At 38.1% G+C, this 13,420-nt stretch overlaps 1 protein-coding gene across 1 annotated transcript in view; it reads right to left on the bottom strand.

Moving 5' to 3' along the window:
• The window catches only part of BLNK (B cell linker), a 102,938-nt gene that overhangs the window by 32,290 nt on the left and 57,228 nt on the right, over window positions 1–13,420 (bottom strand). The gene's annotated exons all lie outside the window — the stretch shown is intronic.

Here is a 13,420-nt window from a genome sequence, read left to right as displayed (position 1 = left end):
TTTTACTTGTAATCAAGGCAATTTAAGTTAAATATCTCATGTTCCACTTAGCAGGTATCATTTAGAATCCCACCTCGCTTCTCATTTAAAAAAACCCACACCACTAAAGTCAAGTCAGTATCAGGAGAAATCTGTTAGAAGTCTGGTCATGCTAGAAACTTCTATAGAATGCATATATATTTTTAGTTTCTTCACACAGTGTATGTTCTTCCTGTTCACCTAAACTAAATATCTTTTATTAGACCTGAGCTGAAAATTTTATCACAACCAATAAAAAGAAAGCAATTACTTTTTTTCAAAAAGGGCTTATAAAAATTTTGCCTTCCATTCTTCATTCTAAGTTGTCTATGTCATTCCACGTTTTAGTCCTGCCTACCTCATCTCTGATGCACAATCAGGCTACCAAAAGACTCTTGGAAGCTTTGCTTACAAAGACAAATATAAACAAAATATTATTCCCCTTTTTTAAAAGCTTTCTTTAGATTTTAAACCTTATTATGCAGAAGGTTGAGTAATGTATCGAGCTTTGCTAAAAAGAAACTATCTTCCAGCTTCATCATTAGTAATTACAGCTGCCTCTTAAAATTAAAATAACTTTTTCAAAGGAAATTGGAATTAGATGAAAATTAGCTAAACAACATCAGGAAATAACTGCACTAACATTATGTGATTATTTGCAGTCTGTAGTTCAGGCTGAGCAGACATGTTGCCACTCAAGGCATCAGGTAGCGGGAGACTATTAGGCTTGTGCTGAGGGACCTTCCTACCTCTGCTACTGATTTTAGAGCAATTGTGGTAGTTGGTGACAATTAATCCCACTTTATGAGACTTGCTTAAAAAGGACAGTTAAATAACCAAGTACTTGTCAGTTTTTGGAATCCTGAAATAAAAAACAAAGCTTAATTTTAGTCTTAACAATGTTTATTAACAGAACAGAAAAATCTGATCCTTTCATTATGTTGGCTGGAATTGAAGGATATTCCACATATTCAGCAGCCCTGTAATACAACATGGAGTATCTTGCTCTGACAGGCTAGAGGTCTGATACTTAAAGAATATTCCTAGAGCCTAAATCTTTGCCCAATTTTACTTAAAAAACAATTCAACCTATTCTTTTCAGGTTCTCAACTCAGTAAAAAAAAAAGAATCATGAGAATAACTGACAAATAATTCACAAGCACATCTTTAACTTTTGCTCAAAACTCATACTATTAATTTGCAGCAAAAGGATAGTGTTACCTGCTGATATAAAAAAAACCTACTTATAGATGTAAGAAGGAGGTGCACAGCCAAATGTTTTGATATTTCCTGCAACAATGCACTACGACTATGAGAATAGCTTGGATTATTATCTAAGATAACCAGATACATTAAATCTGCAGTGAAGATCTCAGAAGAACTTCTGCTTTTCTGTGGGGTTTGTTTTTTTTTTCCCCCTAATAGATTCAGCTTCTGGTTATGCTTGAAACACCACAAATAGCCATCTTCTGCAGTTTACTGTTTCTGTCTTGTGCCCCAGCTGGCACCTGCCAGGGTCTATAAATGAAAAGTAATGAGGAATGAAAAGAACGAGAGGAGATTTAAATGGTTTAGTTCTAGTTTGGGGAGAATGGTCGTTTGCAAGCATTTTTGTCCTTTTCAGAAAGGCTTGCCAGCCTTTAATTAGAAATGCATGTAAGCATCAGTTATTTTTCTTCCAGTATTTATTGTTTGATAGAGATAGGACCCAAACAAACAAAAAAATATAATCTAATTGTAGATTTAGATCTGAATATTGCTTATTGCTCATCTCTGACATTCATATATCTTTACAATGGTAAAATTATGGCTTTATTTTGAAAAAAGGTGTTTCATTTTTCACATGACTGATTTTATTTTATATTGTCACTTTGGTCTCTAACCCCCACCCCACCCCTCAAAACCCACCCCAAAATGAGTAACTATGAGTACCCAGAACAGTTTGCTTTTCATTTGATCATGTTTAGGTGAACTGATTAGACTATCATGGGTGTTCCATGTGCACTGAATAAGGCTATAGTTTAAAAGAGCATTTTAATACATACTTCCATTAAAAAAAAAAAAGATGCATTTAGATTAATCGCATGTGACCTCACTGGTGTGATCAGTTATTTTTCCCATGCAGATGAACTGAAATCAAAATATTCCTATTTTTGCATAATCAAATTTCCTAAAAACCTCTGCCTCTTTTATTCCTCATTCTTTTTCTGAAGCCACTTCATTTTCCAATTACAAATTGTGATAAATTAGGGAGTATCTAATATGTATTTGTGTAATTTTTTTAATTTTCAAAGTTACATAGCTCTTGTAGGAGTTGCTAGAATATTTAGTTTGTTGCCTCTGGACAACTTAACTTGCATCAAGCCTGTGAGAGTAAGCAGATAACCAATGCACTGTGTAGTGGTAAGTGTAGGAAGTCATCAAGCATGGATGACCTTCACTTCAAGTGGAATCCCCTTTGACCCATGAAGTTGAACAAGCTGCAAAAACCAGTCTGTTCAGTTAGCTAGAGGCTGAGATTTCTCGAGATGCCAGCTGACAGAATAGGCTACAACTGACAAGTTTTACGAAGAGCTGTCTATCTGACTTGTGATTTCAGAGAGACGGTAGAAAAGATGAGACACAGATAGATCTTTTCAGCAACAGATAGCTATTTTGAGATCCGGTTTAATTGTGACAGGTATAGACTGGATGGGACCCTTTGATCAGGAACTCACTGCACACAGAATAGATTCTCAGACTTCTGCAGATAAGAAGTTTGGAAGTCTTGGCTCTAGGTGCTTCTAAAAAGTTTTGGGTTTCTAACAAATACATTAGAAATTCTACATGTTGGAGGGAATAACAAAAAAAGACTGTTCAGTGAATCCTAAAAGGAAACACTTTCTAGCCCTGTGTTGCTATTTTTCATACGTTATCAATTTTGGCCTCCAGCAAATCAGCATTACCGGACCTATTGACAAAGGGGTCACTAGCTGTGATACATATGTAAAGGAAGGCAGAAAGGTTTACCACTGCAAATACAATATACCCTGAAAGAAGGATTTGCTGTGTCACGAAATACCTAGCTGTGCTTCAAGGACTGGCAGGGCTGCCTTGAGATAAAACAAAACGAAACAAAACCACCCTCTCTTTGATCTGGTCACAGCTCAGCATATGAGGAATGTATGTCAAGTGAAGGGCGATGGCTGGGCCCGGCCTGTGACGCATCCCCACTCCCAAACATCAGCTGGAAGCTTTTGGCGTTTTTGCATGCAAGCTATCCCACAAAAGCTTTCCGAAGTTAAAATAATTAAAAAAAAAAAAAAAAAAAGAGAAAAATATAAATAACATGAAGAAGAAGAAAGTGTGTAATAAGCTTTCAACTCAGATGTCCGATGAGGTACAGAGTCCCCAGACGTGAGAAAGAGGAGCCTGTCTTAATTTCAGACCAATCTGCGTCATAAGGAATTCTCCCACTATTTAGACTAATTTTTGAGAAATTGTATTTATCAGTGTTATAAATCTGTGAAGACATTTACAAATACATATTACGCAAATATGTGTATTATGGCTCAGGGCAGTCGGCATGAACGGCTCCTCAGTGGCCACGGCCTCCCCCTGCCCCTGGGAACAGGGGGATCTCCCGCGTGCACGCACAGTGCGGTTCAACCTGCGCACAGCGAACCCGGTACTTTGGACCTTCAGCACACGCTCTGCTTACCAGCATTTTAGCTGTACAGCTGCCTACGTCACGTGGCGAGGGCCAGCCCACAGCAAGCGACGCTCTTCTGCTGTAAGAATCTATTACATGGTCTCTGGGGTGGGAAGACAGGGCACAGTTGCTTCAGCACATCTGGCTGTGAGCACAGATGTGTGCGCTTGCAGTTGGGAGTGGTGCTGATCATGTTTTTGGAAACAGGGCCAACTGCAGCGCCAGTAGGGAGTGGTGGCAAAACAAAAACCAGTTTTAAATGAATCACAGGAAGTTTTCTGTATTACAAGCATACTTATTTCTGTTTATCTGGAGGACTAGAATTATACCTCCTTAAATTTCTGGTGCTTACAGGACTGTCTGAATTATCTGTTGTGCCTCTTGAAAAACCCCTAGCTGCGCTCTGGGACCGGCTTCTTCAGTAAAAAGAGAGCAGAATTTTGAACAGCATATATTCGGACAGAAGGTCTGCAAGGGAAGCTTTGTAAGCAGTATTGACACATTCAGTATTAAGTGACCTGCATATTCCTTCTCCTCCTCCTGACATCAGTTAGATCTTTAACTGATAAAGTTGAACTGGTTTCAAAATAATAACAATTAAAGAAAAAATCATCACCCTGAAAATCAGTTAGTTTGCACTCCAGTTTCAGTTCTTACACCTTTTTGGGTACACCTGTTTCTCACCGACAGGGCACCTTGTAGTTCTGTGTTTAGAAAGTCCCATTTTCTGAAGATCATTACTACCTCCATTCACGTAAAGTAAGACTGTAGGTAGGTGTAGCCCTCATTTTTGTCTTAAGAAAGGCAGCATAACAGATCATGTAAAAACAAAAAGCAGTTATTTCCTGTTTTTCAGGCAAATTCAAATGCTTAGCATTGGAAACCTAGAATAGGATTTAGTACGTACAAATTGAGGCTTAAAACAAAAACACTTCCCAAAAAACCGACCTGCTTCAGCTATAAAGTTTTACAGAAAAGAACCACAAAAAAGAAAACAAAGTGAGGAACAGTACAATGGAATTTGGAGAATAAAAGCTAAGTTATTAGAAGATGAAAAACAAAAATTAAAGAGCAGAAAATTAAAAATTACTACAGTTACCTCTTATTTAAAAAAAAAAAAAACCACATTAAAACATGAAACTAAAGAAGGAACAGCATGCCCAGCCCCCTCCTTTACTGCTTCTCACAGCACAATTACTCCACCACCTTCTCCCCAGCTGGTCTTTATTTTGTGTTTCTATTAGCTTTTAGTTTTATAAACAGGTGTGCAGGGGACCAAATTAAGACAGAAAGTTATTGTTTCTGGACAAAGGGGAAGAATCCTGCTTGCTTGGGGGGTTGGGGGCGAACCTGCTCACCTAGAAGGGGATTTGTAAAAGTATCGCTTGAGATTTTGAAAAGCTTGAAGCTCTTATCTTGGACTATCTTCTCAAACTAAATTAACAAACAAGAGAAGTACCACCTTTCTTATAATAGGCTTCCATTAACACAGTGCTCCTGACACAGTCTTTGTGGAAGAACATGGATCTCAGTGAACGGGGTGAGTGTCTTCATAAGATGTAATTTTGTATTACGTCCCAGTTTTGTGCATCGAAACCAACCCAATTAATTACATACAACAACTCCCCCCACCTTCCACCACCCTTCCAATTGCTCGGTAGAAAGCAAAAGGAAATTCCCACATACAGAAAGCACCTAATTCCTCTCGTTAGGCCTCCTTCAGATCTCCACATGCACGCACCCCTAAATCACATGCTACCTGGAACAGTGAGAGTGGAATTCCCTTGCAAGGAAACGCAGGCTGGCATCAGCTGGCTGCGTTGGAGCTGGTGTTTCCGATGGCTGTTAGGTGTGTATAACGCATAAAGACGTAGCTGAATTCTTGCGGTGCAATCAGATAAACTGCTTCAGTTGCCGCTGGTCTAGGACAGGGGGTTACCACCCGCCATCCACTCTGGGGGCTTATCGCAGCCCACCCCCTGCAATGCCTTTCATGATGGGAGAGGAAGTTTGGAGCTGGAGGTGGTAACCTGTGACGCCAAACCTTCAGTCCAAGGCACTGAGCCTTTGATCTTTATCTGCAAAGCTAGCTATCTCAAAGCTGTGAAGAAAAGTTGAAAGAGGTTTGCTTATGGGGAGAAGTCAATTACAGACATCTATCTGAGGGGGCAAAGGAACAACGAATTGTCTTCTGCTGTGTTCATGAGATGCACAAGAGGAAATGACTATAAATAGTTTAGTTCTGTCAAGAGTGTTGATTTTTTTTTTAAAGTCTGAATAACATCCTATTCTGCTCACTTTTCAATCATCCACTATTTTGTCTAAAGGCAAACCCCATAATTAGAGCAGGTGTGTGTTTACATGGTACACACAGAAGCACAGAAAGGCTAAATATTGATTATACTTTTCATCTTCATATGCCCTCTACGTAATCTTCAGAAAGAAGCTGTCAATCTCTCTTGTACTAGTAAGTACTAACATAGATGAAGTAAATGAAAATATATGGCATGTAAAGGCATACTACATCTTTGATACAAATCAGACCTAACATGAAATTAAACAGTATAATTACTTTGAGGTGACTGGGAACTCCGCACGTTGAAAGAACCTATGCAGATTCATCGCTGGGGCTGAGACAACTAAAGCCCTATCAATGACACCAACTGCTTGGTGCAGCTGCTTCCTCATTTTAGATCAAGGCCGAGGCTTGTTCTGAGTATATGTAGACAGTGTATTATTACCCAAGATTTCATGTGTTTAAGTTGTACAGTATTCTTTGCCATTACTTTTTTCTTTTATTTAGCAGAAAGGAAGAGTAGGCCTGGTTCCTGTTATCTTTCTTTACTACTACTGGGGACTTCACAGCTGTTTTTGAGTATCAGAAAGCAGTGACGGCCAGGCACTTTTCAGTACAACTTTTAAAAACATAGGTATTTAATAACAGCTGAAGGCATTTCAGGTTGGGACACCCCTTCCCTCTCATCCAGCTTGCCCTCCCCTTTATCCCAACTGAATAACAGTGATACTGTAAGTAGTACAGAAAATAATTAGCTATTATGATATGCTAAGCGAGTATTGCATGTCACTTCTTGACACAAAAAGTTAAAAGATATTTTCTGTTCTGTAACTGACCTGCTCTGTTCTGAGTCTTTTTGGTTAACTGATCCCTTTTATGCACCAGCTGTCTGGATATGAGCTGATGCATTAAAAAACAAAAAACCCACACAGAAGCTACATTCACAAGGCTTACTCCATTTTTCTGAAAGGTTTGCAAGCAGCAGAAGGAAACTAAATGCATTAGGTTACTCTAAAATACAGTTCCAGTTAAAACTAACTGAGCGCTGTACCTCCCTGAAGGACTAGTACCCTACAGCCTGGTAGGTGAAAGAGAGCAAGGACCAAAATTTAAGAGAGTAAAGTGGTTTTTATATTTCACCAAAAAGAGGAAGTGCAAAGTCATTGCAGGGAAGTGAATAAAGACAGGACTTGGTATGGACCCAGAAAATTACCACCTGTCAGTGGTAACATTACTTTTAATCACAATTCTACAAGCATTTTTTGAAAGGTGCGATAGCGTTTCTGTCATCCCTGCAGGCATGTAGATTGAAAGACTAGTACAAGCACATGAAAGACATGCAAGTGAATGAAAAAGTAAGAAAACTGAGTGAATTGAACACAAAAAGATGAAGGCTTAATTTTGATTTGGTGTTCCAACAGAGCGAGTTCTGCTGGTTTTCCTTCTCTTACCTCTTCCACAAATTTCAAATCTGCCATTTTAGTTCTGGTCACCTATTGAAGGACATAGACTTTTTCAATGTCTAACTATGTAATGGGCTTGACCAAGATTTAGCCAGGTGTTTAAGCACACGTCTAACTTCAACCACCTTAAAGTTGTAAAGTAAGTACTTATATTTTGTGTTAAGGTCTTGCTAATGTGGGCACATAAGCACTGACATGAGATGAATAAATTTACTTCATGATCTGAGTGCAGTCTTCATCAGTGTCTTTGTGTTATTGACGATTGCTAATAAAATACATTTCTAATGTAGTGATTTTAATCCAGTAAGTTCATAGACTGTGAAAGGATAAAAAAAAAGTGTGCTTTTTCAGTGGGCTGGAAAACTTTGTGGGCTGAACAGTTTGAAGGCAAGGTGCTGTGTGCACTAGAGAAAAGGGAGGCTTTTCTAAACAGCTTCTTAACTCCTCCTTAAACCAAAACTGCATTTATATGCATAACGGTCTGCATTTGCTCTACCAAATAGTGCTCTGACAGCCAAATAGAACAGAGCAGAGCTTCTAGATACGGCATTAAATTTTAAACACTCCCATTAGCCTACTCCTAGAGACAAAATAACCCCAGATATCTTAATGCTGCCCAATATTCACAAGTCACTAAGACTGGTTCCAAGACAGTAGCTTTTATGTATATAGGTTCTAGATACACTGAGTAGATGTAAGAAGTTAAGAGAATCACTAATTTTAGGACTTTTATAAATGTGCATTACTTTTTGTAGAGCCAAAATTTGTCTTTAAAAAGTATTGCATTATTGGTTCTGTTCATACTTGCTCAGCGTGAATAAGAGTAAAGGAAAAACCCCCATAAATAGACTTTCAGCATGGTTTTTAAACTGTCCTTTATGGCCCAGTACTTCCTTTTCCATTCTCTGACAAGATTTTTCCCTCTCTCAGGCAGTTTCTCTACAGGAATGCCCAAGCTGCAAGGAGGTGGGAACTCTCTCTCGTTCCTCTCTAAAGCATAACTTTTTTTTGACTTTCAATTTTTTTTCTTACCTATTAGCAACTGAAGTGCAGCAACTAGTTTCCTCTGTGCATTTTTGCTCAAGTCATGTAATGCTTATAGCAAAAATTGCAGGTGTTGTATTTTACGCCTTTAGCATTAAATTATAAATTATTAAACTGAATGCTTTTAGCATTAAATTCCCTTTAGCTGAAGTGATTTTACCACCTGTTTAGAATCACAATGATAGGTGTACAGGGAAATGGACACATTTTTGACACATCTGATGAAGACTAACAAACACGGCTGTACTTGGGCTGAAAGTGTTTGTGCTCAAGTTACAGAAGCATCATATCCACCATAGATGTGGGGTGGCACTGGCAGGGATCTAATAGAGGTTACTTACAGATCTATCAGTTTCGTTCATTTTGTATTTAAGTCTATCAAGTTTTGTTAGAACTTTGGAGAAGTATTTTGGTCCCTACAGTTATACGGCCACTTTAATGGAGCCCACACGGGCTGCCATTGAAAGGGGAAATTCTGCTCTTCTCTGCCCTCACTGCTTACCCATCTGTGATGAATCACAGAACTTCCAGCTGGGAAGCTAACTTCTTTTTTCTTTTGCCAATTTAGATATCAGCAGGATCAGATCCAGCTTCATCACATGGTCATGGGAACCCTAGTGCCAGCGTGAGGGTGGAGATGAGTGGCAGGGTGAGCAGGGCCATTGGGAGGGTGGAAGAAAGGGACCTACTCGTTTGGCAGCAGCTCAGACTTATGCTAAGTTAAATTGGCCATGTAACTACAGCTTCAGTAGCACTTGGCTGGCTCTGTGCTTCTTGCAGAGATGCCTATAGTGTCTATATTTTAAGCCACAAAGGAATCATTTAGCCATATAGTATAGCCACTTGTATTAATAGCCTACTTCACCCAGTTGCCCTTGCATTAAGCCTGAAAAATACATAGTCATGTTTTTCATATTATTGCCTCAGGATGCATTATTTTAATTCCTTCTAAAGTATTTACTGTGTAGTATATATATTTTATGTTAAGGTCATAAACCTGTAGCATTGCATGTCTGGCTTTGCTTATGTCTGGAAAATGAACTTGTCCAAAATGTATATACTAACAGATTAGGATAAAGATGCTAACAGAATTTCCAAGCTTCTTCTACCCTTCAGTCATTTACTATGGCTGTCAGAAAACAAACTTTTTTACACAGTATGTGAAGTCCTTTCACAGTTGACCAAAAATCTAAGATGGTTTCCTACAGCCAAATGAGAAAATACTGTCTCTTTCAGCCATTGTTTTCCATCAGTTTTCCAATTCTCTTGTCTGCTGAGCACATAAAACCAGTGACGTTTGCTTTCTAAAAGAAGTATTTGCTTATCTATCGTATCGTAACATGCTTTAGGGTACTTAGACTATAAAAGATGTTATATAAAACTAGAATCAGTCCTCTAAATGCAGCAATCATTTTAAAAACCACATGAAATATATAAGAAAAAAACCTACATAGTAAGCAGATATATTCTTTCTTTTCTAATGATAAGGGACTTATAAATCATCTGCAAAAGATGATTTAGCCATCTGAAGATGGCTAAACATTATTTTTAACTGATTCCTGCAGTCAGCCTCCACCTATGAAAGAAGTAGTGTTGAGGCATTTCCATTAAATACATCAAATAGAATGGGTCACAAATTTCCCTCATTGCAGTGTGCATACAGTAAATGTACTAGAATGGAGAAGCACAGTTTAATCCTGAACTATACTGGTCCATCAAACTAAAAGGAAACATTCAAATTTTTTAAATGTCAAAAATCTCAGTTAATGTAACATTGTGAATGTTAAGTAAAATGATCTGAACCCTGCAAGTTGTCATTTTTTCAGTTTCTGTTCTGCAGATAATTGAAATCTTATTTTTTCCTCTAGGTTTGGTCACAATGCTGGAACTGCCTGCAGTGTTGAAACTCCAGATTTCACTCATCCTTTAAACAGAAAGCAAAAACAATGGAATTCTTAGGATATTTTAAAATGTTCCATTTATATCGTCTGGCCTGTCACAACCCTGAAGATGGTTAGTCAGGATTTTTGGTCAGGTTAAATGGTTTTCCAAAAGTAAATTCACCAAAAGCAGAACTAAAACTTGATTCCATTACTCTTGATTAACTGTTTCAACTGTTAACTTACAGGAGCTTTGCTTCCAAAGCCTAATCAGACATCTCTCAGAGAGGTAATCAAATAGCAGAGGTATTTTCCAAGGTGAGAAAGGAAGCCACTAAAAACAATACTTATTTTCAAATAAAGAGGCATTTATAGCAATTTCTACCAATGTGGGAACTCTTTTTACCCCTTTTTGATAATCTAATGTTGTTTTCCAACACTGTTATGGCTGACACAAGCCATAACAGTATGGAGGCCTTTTTTGCAACATTTTATGATTGTTATATTTGCCTTCCAAAAGAAAAGCACCTATCCCATTATAATGTAGTGTGGCGTATGTAGATTTTGAATGATTCTCTAAAAAAAAAAAACTATTCTGTTCTGGGATCAACATATCACTGGGACCCGCAATGTCATGTTATTATTTAATATCTAGCACTCTGCACAGCTGCATGTGGTATAGTTTTAAACTAATGGTGAAAAATGGTTATGCCAAGTTTGCTGGAATGTTTTATCTTTTCCATGGCCAAGAAAATTAATTTATTAGGTTATTTGCTTGGCTATTCATCATTTGTTATTTGACTTTAAAAAAAAAAAAAAGGCAAGTCTTCAGATCCAATCTATATTACCAGCTTTTGCTGAAAAACTGACAGTCACAGGCCCAAGACAATGTCATTTGTGATCGCTATAGTTGGCAAATGCTCCTACTATGAACAGGTTTTTTGGCAAAACTACAATGTCACTAGAAGACCTAATTTTATTTGGAAGAGTGTGCATACCAGGCAGTGGCAGAATAAGCTATGCCAGCGATTGAACAATTTTGCCAGCACCAGTAGAATGAAACTATAGGTACTATATCAGCATAGCTGATCTTGTGATCAGACAATACTCTTACACTGCTACCTACATACAGAGATTAAACCAGGGCTTTTCACCATAGTTTCAGTATTACACCACATCATTTTGTTCACATTGCCGTATTTTCATTTAAAACATAGGTAGATCACAGTCACACTTTAACATGTTTTTCTATAAACAGCATCATAGGCAAGAATTTCTGTATAAGAATAATTTATTATGTGGCCATTTAGGTTTTAAAAAAAAAAAAAGTGTTGGGGGTTGTTTTTGTGTTTGTTTGGGGTTTTTTTAGGGCAGCTTGGAGATTGGTCCAGGCAGGCTGACATGGCTGGAAAGAAGGATGACAAGAAAAAAAAAAAAAAAGAAACTTTAAAGTGATTGTTAGAATGAAATGCTTGTGCGGAGAGAAAGGAAGAAAGGAGGACAAATATAGATGGGGTGGAGGCTATACTATGCTGAAGCAAGGTCAGAGGGAGAAGCAACAGGAGGATTTGACTGGAGAAGTCACACTGGGGGAGAAAGAAGGGATTTTCACAGCAGTATTTGGGGAAGTTTGCATTTCGTATCTCATTCCATTCCAAAGTCCAGAGGTGAGAGAGATTAATGAACTGTTTAAGCTGACAGAAAGCTAGAGGAAATAGAGATTATACAGCTTTATCATTTAATCACATTCCCATGCTTTGTATGGCAAACTGGACCTAACAATCCTACAGAAGGAACTTCTGTTTGTACTCAATCAGCATGGCAAATGTAGCTGGTGATCTCCTTTTCCCCCGTGCCTGTGAAATTCAACTGTAAAGAGTGCATGTGACCTTACATTCAGCCTACATTTTGTTGGACTAAGATGTGGGTGTGCCACAAAAGCTGCTGTCTTGACAAAGTGTTACTCCGCAGTGGAAAGTTGTCAGGAGAAACTGGGAGCTGAGACAGAAGGCTGCTGGAGGTGGCAATGGGTGGTGTCCCAGAAGACCTTCATGGCTGTTATGTCCTTAGGGCCTGAGTGTGGAGGCAGATTAGACTTTTGCTAGAAAGAGGAGAAGAACAGAGCAGGTAGAACAGCAGAAGTGAAGGGGCCATTACTTGTGAAGAAGAGATAGCGATGAGCAACTAGAAAGGGTTGGTCTGGAAAAGTCTCGTATGTGGAACAGTTCTGATTTGGGCCTTTAGACCACTGGGCAGTGTACAAGTAACTGGGCATTTGCATAACCTTTCCTCCGAAGTCCATATAACTAAAAAGGGGAAAAGATGTTAAAGTTGGATGTGGACTTTGGTGCCCAGTTCTGTCATGGGGAGCATTCTCTAGCTTACTTTGAAATTCCAGTTTCTTTCCTGCTTGAGTTTATTTTTGTTCTTTTGTCTCGTTCAAGTCCATTGATGCAATAAACTATGTTAAAATTTGATTTGAAAAAACAGATTAAGTTTCTAAGTCTGTTTGCTACAATTAACTATTAACAGGAATTAGTAGAACTACTGTAATGAAGTATTTTCTTACAGTGCAAAACTAATGTTCAGATATTCCCCATTAATTTTCTCAAAAAGTAAATATTCCCTATGATAAAACATCCTATATCTAGAAGGTATCAGTTTACAGTTAAATATAATTTCACTCCCAAATGAATTATTTTTCTGCTTATACACTTTCAAGAGGAAACAGCACCAGAAAATCCTCTGGTAAAGAAAAGACCTAGCAGTTACAGTCAAACTATCTCTATCAGCAGAAAATTAGTGAATAGCATAAATAGCTTCAAATTTGACAGACAACTAACAGACATTCAGGTCTTAAGGAAACTCCTCTTGATTTTAATAGAATCAGGGCTTAAACCCTCCTGTTTAGCCAGGGATGTTAAAACAAAATACTGCAAATAAACTGACACTTGCCCAACCTGAGAAAAAAAGTCAGTTGCTTTTTTTCCACTTGCTTTTCATTTGGGAGTTACGGTTGGAGATAGTG

This window comes from Mycteria americana, chromosome 6 (assembly GCF_035582795.1).
Source record: "Mycteria americana isolate JAX WOST 10 ecotype Jacksonville Zoo and Gardens chromosome 6, USCA_MyAme_1.0, whole genome shotgun sequence".
Lineage (NCBI taxonomy): Eukaryota > Metazoa > Chordata > Aves > Ciconiiformes > Ciconiidae > Mycteria > Mycteria americana.
Note: the sequence above shows the minus strand (reverse complement) of the source record. Positions and strands in the feature narration are given on the sequence as shown.